The following is a 7,548-nucleotide window of genomic DNA, read 5'->3' as shown; positions in this document are numbered from 1 at the left end:
TATGTCTTAGCCACCTCTAGATAAGGCTTAATATATGTAAGGCAAATAGTTGTTGCCAAGACCTCTCGTTGTTTTTCTTGAACAACAATGTCGGTAGAGTATGGTTAAGCAATTTTCCATTCTTGGAGAAGGCCACGAAAATGAGCTAAAAACTCATGAATATTATCTCCTTGTTTGGTAACCAACATACTTTGGAAAACATCATATACTCTTTGCAAGGAGGCGGTACTTGAATAGAGCTTAACACATGTGTCCCAAATATCCTTGGATGTTTCCAAGTGGACCATATTATTAGCTACATGCTCTTCCATGCTGTTAATAAGCCAATTGATAACCATGTTATCATTTTTAACCCACTTGTGGTAGACTTCATCTTCTTCATCAATCAGAGGAGGGATTTTGATAACATGACTTAGAAGGTCACGAGTAATGAGAACCTTCCGTATTGATTGTGACCAGCTGACGTAATTGGAAAGACCTCTTAGTGGAATTGTAATAATTCAGAGTATGTCACTCTTATTACTCATATGTCCACTCTCCATGTTGACACAAATCAATTGTTGATGTCAATTTTCAAAGGGTTTCTTCAAATAAAAATTACATAATGTAATTTAAAGCACCTGCAGACCAAATTAGCCACCAACGAAAAATAAGTAGAGAATATTTGCACAAGAATAAACACCAAACCATGGTAAAAATTTGTGCTTTTGTCAAGTGATAACAAGAACCAGCCACTACTCAACTTCTCTTATATTTATCTAACAAATAGAGAGAAGAGAATAAATGCAACTCTCATCCTTAATCCAAACTCAACCACAAAACCGAGAGCAAATTTAGACAAGGCCTTTCTTGGAAAACCGAGAGTAATTTCTTGGCAAAATAATTTCCAACTCATGGGAATACTTCAACAAAAAAATTCAATTGCTGAAGTTCAAAAGTAAAAAGAAACAATAGGAATAAGTAAATGTTGGAATTCTAACTAAATGATGGTCATCCAACAACATAACCCAATCCCATGAGTAACATTAGACTATAGAATTGGCAACAACATATGCTAGAATCCCATATCAACGATGTTTGATCCAAGTTACATAAAGGTAATTGAATCCAAATCCTAAAAAACAGAAAAAAAAACTTTTGATCAATCATGTAATTTTGCTACAAGATGATCAAGACTATAACATCCTTTTAGTCATAAAAGATATATCTTCACGATGTCTATGAAGATTATCCTGACTTGATGTGACTCAAGAATTCAAGAATAGAAAAAAATAGCAACTATAAAGAAGGAATATGAAAAGAAAAAAAAAACAAACTTTACCTATCTCTTCATGGCAAAACTCCTTCTTCTATAAACAACTTCTTGATTGGATGACATAACTACTTGAATAGGGATCCTAAACTTCAAGCTCTAATACCATGTAGAAGTTAGGATCCCATGAGAAGGACTCTAGGTTAACGTGGAAGAAGAAGGAGAGAAGAGAGAGAGGAGAGAGGAAGGAGAAGGACGTGAGAGAGGAGAGTTTGGATTAAGGGAAGGAGATAATGCATCAAGGGAGAAAAGAGGGTGGTTGGACAATTTCTGAAAGAGAGGAGAAGGCTTGAATGCTTTACCTCTCGTTGTAAAAACGTATAGTGTTAAAGTCTCTAGTAAGGAGCCATAGAATGGGCTAGTGAGGTAAACGGGTCAATGAGCTCTTCCCATAAAGGGCAGCGCTTCTGGTAACAAGTGGGACCATAAACGCTAGCCAGCCCCAAGTGAACCCAATGCATTTGTGATGTAGGATCCAATCAAATGATCTAAAAACTCAACCACAAAGGAGTTCCAAAGCAGAAGAAGGCCTTTGGAGGAGCCATTTGCATTAATAACAAGCCATTCCAAGTTACTACAACCCTAGAGATCATGAACAAAAACATCAGAAGGATTCTGACATTTGGATTCTTGAAGGATTACAATAGAAGGGTAATTCCTCGAAAGGAGGCTCCGAACAGTGGCATACATTCAGGAGGAATCATTTCGTTGTACATTCCATGAGATTACAATCATGTCTTGCCTTTTTTGTTTACTCCTGAAGCAGCCATGCCTCCAGAGGGGTTATCATTATAAATCACACCCATTCTTCTAGCCTATTTTCTAGGCTGTTGAGGTCGGGAGCGGAGGGAGATAATTAGATATATGGGGAGATCTGGTGCTGGGAAGCAGTGAGGGCGGGTGGAAATGCCAGATGGCACGGGCTAGTTGCGTCCAGGCGAAGCCATAGTTGGTGGCCTTGGGGATGGTTATGCAGGCCATCGTCATGAGATCTCTGTGTTGTGTGCGTGTCCTCCAAGTTGAACAGTGCGGAAACAGAATCTTCAGGGACCCGACCAAAGCTCCCTGGTCTAAGGTGAGGGGCTGGAGTCCTTAATAGTTGCTGCAGAGAGCACTGTGAGGAAGGAGGAGCCAGCCGAAACGGGAACAATGATGAAAGCACAGTGCATGCCAGTCTTCTCGGTAATGCGCATGAAGAACACAAAAGATGAACTTAGTTACTTGGCTACTTAATTTTTAAACCTTCAATATTTTTAAAAGACAAAATAGAAAAACTTCTTTCACCCTAACAAACTATCTTGCTTCTACTGCATAAAGACATGCCATAATTATAGATTGCATGATGATGTTGACTTAGAGAATGAACCTTTTTATGCTAATGAAAATTTTGGTTGATGGACTATGTTGAAGGCCTTATGGTTAAGTTGGAAGATGAAGTTATTTGTCTTTTAGTAAAAGGTTTTCAATGTCCTCATGGTATTAGAAACTAAGAAATGTTTGAGTATGTGATTGTAGAAGGCATATGTGCAACTTGTAGATCCAACCACAAAAGCAACTTTCAAAACATTTGCGGATTAAATAAATGTAAGATCCACAAGCTATTTAGGAAAATCATTTAGGAAAAATAATCATGGACTCAAGACACTCTTTGATGTGATATTGTACATACAACAATGTCTAGTTTTTCTATTCAAATGTTGTAACCATTCGATCATGAGAAATTCTTCCCTTCTCATTGAAGTTCTTCCATTCTTCTCTACACCAGCACCATCTCAATGCAGGGAAGAATGGAGGGAAGAATTATAGAAGAATGGAACTTCAATGAGATGTGTAGAGATAGGAATACCTTTTTTGCTTGAATGAAATTGAAAAACTTAGGATCGGACCATCTGCTCTAATTCCATGAGATAATTTAAACCAGCATGGGAGAATGTGCAAGAAACCTAGAAACCATAATGAGACAACACTTCAAAGCACCAAGAGAAGAATGAAAAAAGCTGCAGTGAATTCATTGGACATTGAAATACGTGGGGCTTAAATAGGTTTTAAAAACATAAAAAAGGGGAAGAAAACAAGCTTGATTTACACACATGGTGGATTAATGGTGTCATCTAGTTGGCTTTATATTTTTACATAAATTATGGGATTTTCCTTCCTCTCTTGTTTCATGATTTGTTGGATCTTGAACTTCTTCTCTTGAGGAATTAATTTGATCTTGATCCCTCATTTTGGTTGAGCAATTTAAGGGATAATTGGCCTTGATGTTCTTTCATTGATTGAGAAGATTGAGTAGTAGATTCTTTAGGAAAATCTTGAATATCCAAAAATCTGCACGAGGACGTCCCTTTTTGCATGGCTTGCATGAAGGTGGACGTCCTCCCTTGTATGACATCCATGGACATTTTCTCTTATGTAACAGATAATTAGTGTACATTTCCAATGTGAAGCCTTTAGGTTCCTCCTTACGAGGATTCCAAAGAGAGTATCTAAACATGTACACGTTCCTCTTCAACTACTTTTTTAGGTGTTAATAAAGTGGTGCATATGTTTAACTGAAATAAGTATTATCCTGCATTTCTCTGGTAATGAAGGATAAGTTTTATTTAAATGCTGTTACAGAAAGTAGAGTAATTAATCTAAAAGAATCTTTATGTTTCTAAAAGGTTTGAGACAAGAGAACTAAAAATAAGTTTCTACAAAGGAGTCTAGACTATATAGCTGTAGCAGTTTTAACAATCCAAACGTGTGGAAAGGTTAGAAGTGAATTTTCCTTTGATTCATGGAACTTGAGTTCAACATATTTTTAAATACTATTGATGTAGTTAAACAAAGTTGGGAACATTTTTGGAAATGCATGTGCTTATATAAGGTAGAGGTTTTGCTTGTGAAAGCCTAAATTTTCTTAGTTTATATATTGAAAAGTTTTTGGTCATTGCTCAATTGAGTGAAGTGTACTTTGATATTGTAGTTCTTGAGTAGTCAGTTATTGCCCTTCCAATTCTTCACATCACAATAGTTTTTAATCATCATCCTCTTCTATTTTTACTTTAACATGGATAGAGCTACATCACCAGTAAAATAGAAGAAGAATTAGAAATCAGTAATCCACATTTATAGTGTTTAGCCACTTTCTATTAGGACTCATGTTCTAAGAATCTTCTTTTTAGTGAGTGTATAGAAACTTGTTTTCATCAACCACTCTAATTAAAGGACTCTTTACACTTCATGTCTATTCAATATGGCTTCACTAATGGTGGATTAACTAGCATCGGAGCACCCATTGTGAAACATGAAGTACTCAAATTCCTTACTAGTCGACAATCTCCAAACCGACTTGTGTGAAGCCGTATTTCAAATTTAACATGTTATTAACTAATAATCTTTTTAAAGGCAACAGATGTTGAGATATTAGAAGATTTCCTCCCATATACAAGATCTCTTCTCAACACCAACATCTTCTTGTCAATCTTTCTTCCTGAAATACACGATCATTTTTAGCCTGAAGACCGTGGTCTTCAACTTAATTTCCTTAATTTTATGTCCTCCAGAACAGTTTATTTATGGCGTTTTTGCTTCCATCATTTCATGAACATCTTGGAAATTTCATGCTTGATCTATTTATTGATCCATTCTTGAGGCCCTTAGACGGCCATTTCCAGAGGAACTTCACCTTAATTTCCTCAATTTTATGTCCTCCAGAAGAGTTTATCTGTGGAGTTTTTGCTTCCATCATTTCATTAACATCTTTGAAAATGCATGCTTGATTTAGTTATTGACCCATTCTTGAGGCCCTTCAACGGCCTTTTCCAGAGGAAACTTGTAGCAGGCTCATGAATTTAAAGTCAAACAACTCAGCGAATTATTGATGCAAGACCCATGGACCAGACGATAAATATGTCTGATATTGAATAACCTCTCCATGTACCCTGTACTTATGACAAACACGAAAGAGAAGTCTACATACCACATTAAGCTAGACGCATGAAAGTACTTGGGTAATGGCAAATGGTAATGCCCCACCATACTGGGAGCAGAGTGAAGGTTACAGTGGCAGATGCTAGTTATTTGAATGGTAGAGTACAAATATGGAATCAAGGAAACAACTACCTTGTGTTTTATCATGCCTATTAAATCATTTGATAGATCAGAGTTCTTACATTATCTGAATCAAGAAATCCTACAGTGCAACCTTGTGAAATTCAACCTCGTGAAATAACTATAAATTTTCGAGATCTGTTGTTTCATATATACCGAGTACAACCTTAAGGGATAGTCAGTTATCAACAAAAAAGCTAAGTATTTGCACAAGGACATTTTTTACGTGACACTGGAAGGATCTAGGAGTCTCATGCTTGTCACTAAACTGCTCATCAAGAAAATCTATGACCGTCACAAATAAGTGATGTGCAGTGCAGAGCCGAACATTGTTAGTAACATATGTTTCTTTTCAAGGATCAACTTCGCATGGAATTGTTTGTCCAGTAAATAATACCGTGCAGAGTTGCATGCTAGAGATCTTGATGAAAATAGTCAATATCCAATATACTTCTTGTGGTCATTACTATACGTTATTAGTTGCCAAATCATCAAAAAGATGTTGAATTTTAGGATTCAGGGCAAAGGGAACTAGCATGTGCATGGTTTTAAGAAACTAGAAACGGGCTTTTGTGTGAATGTAGCATTATCTGAGAAAAAATAGGACTCTATAAGATAGTGTGCTATAGCATCAGTTTGTCTACCTTTTTCAACATAGAATTGTTTGCTCTACTGAGCTCTTGGAAAATACTGGGATCCGAAGAGGTGCACTAGAGCTTTGTTTCAAGGTTCTTTGTGAAAAATTTCCTTTCTAAAGTAGCTATGTTGATTAGTTTGAACTGCCTTCCAATGGCTTCTCATTCCCATACTAAAATGAGCATCCACAAGATAATGTGTTATGATGGCCACAGGTGCGAACTGGTGATTACTATTCTTCTGTCAAAAGGCAAGCGTTCATGAACGTGGTGGGTGACTTCTGATTACTCTTGGCTAGCAAAAGGATATGCATAATGACGTAGAAGTACAAGTCACTTTTGCTCATGGAACATATACAACACTCCTGTTGCAATTAAATTACTTGGACAGAGTTGCATTTGGACGATCTTTGTATTTTTTGTGCTTTGGTATGAATGGTGTTAGGAAGGAGTGACCCACCAATAATGCATGAGTTTGGGAGTGTATTGCGTATTGCTCTGATACATAGCTAGAGATGCCCTTACAAGCCATAGTTCTGATTGGGTATGTCAGGATGGAAATGCTTCAGGTTCTATTTGCTTGTTCTTTAGGAAAACTAACAAAGCCAAGCAAGATTAATATGATTGGCAGTTGAGTGACTTTGACCATTGACTCAATAGATGTAAGGTTTCTAGTGTGAGGTCTTTGGTGTAAGTCTTACCAGGGTAAGGGGGAGTATATGTGTATAATCAGCATTCAAATTGGTAGGTTTGAAGAAACCTTAAGAAGTTACATAAGCATATATGTTTGTTGCATTTTTCAGTTGGGTGCAATGAGAAGAGACGATTTTCTGAATTGACTAACAAACGAGAAAGAGTACATTAAAATAATTAAAAAAATTAAAATTTAAAAATACCAAAAAATGAGAGAGAAACGAAGGGTCAATCGTGTTGTTGCAAGTAGTGTACTATTCGCACATCATGGGGTATGTTGAGTTGATGTTACGACATAGACGAAATGCCAAAGCCAATAAGAAGATATTGAAAGAAATGCATGCATGATTTTGTCCTTGTTTCTTTTTTTAAAGTACTGAAAGTACTTAAATTAGTTATCATCCTATTCTTATTGGTGAAAGATTTATTGGTTGAAGTAGCTTTTTTTGTACTTTTTTATAAGGTCTTAGGTATGAAAAGAAATAGGATGCTAATTTTCTGTATTCATTGCAACATGTTGTCGTCCTATTTCACATCACAGTGAATGAAGACTTCCAATTTTGGAATTTGTCCTCAAAAAGTTATAACAAGCTGCCAGGCCTTATGCGACTCAACTCAGTGCCCATCGTTCAGAAGTTGGGCTAGCCTAGTATGGGATAAGTTAATGGTGTAGCTTTTTGTGTTCCATCAGCTTTGGAACGTCTTGCGTACTAGCGAGGTGCCTACTAATTGATACCTAAACGAATACACCCAAAACTCCAAAGTTGATCGAACAAAGAAGTTAGGCCTTTAAACTTATCCTATACTAAGTTA

At 36.6% G+C, this 7,548-nt stretch overlaps 1 protein-coding gene across 1 annotated transcript in view; it reads left to right on the top strand.

Annotated features, from left to right (window-relative positions):
• Positions 1-7,548, top strand: part of LOC137934161 (MADS-box protein SOC1-like) — a 101,104-nt gene that overhangs the window by 21,044 nt on the left and 72,512 nt on the right. The window lies entirely within an intron of this gene.

Source organism: Aristolochia californica, unplaced genomic scaffold (assembly GCF_029961685.1).
Source record: "Aristolochia californica isolate CCGP_79_NKW_82.1479 unplaced genomic scaffold, dmAriCali1.0.hap1 SCAF_6, whole genome shotgun sequence".
Taxonomy (NCBI): domain Eukaryota; kingdom Viridiplantae; phylum Streptophyta; class Magnoliopsida; order Piperales; family Aristolochiaceae; genus Aristolochia; species Aristolochia californica.
The sequence above is the reverse complement of the archived record's forward strand: the minus strand, read 5'-3'. Positions and strand labels throughout refer to the sequence as shown.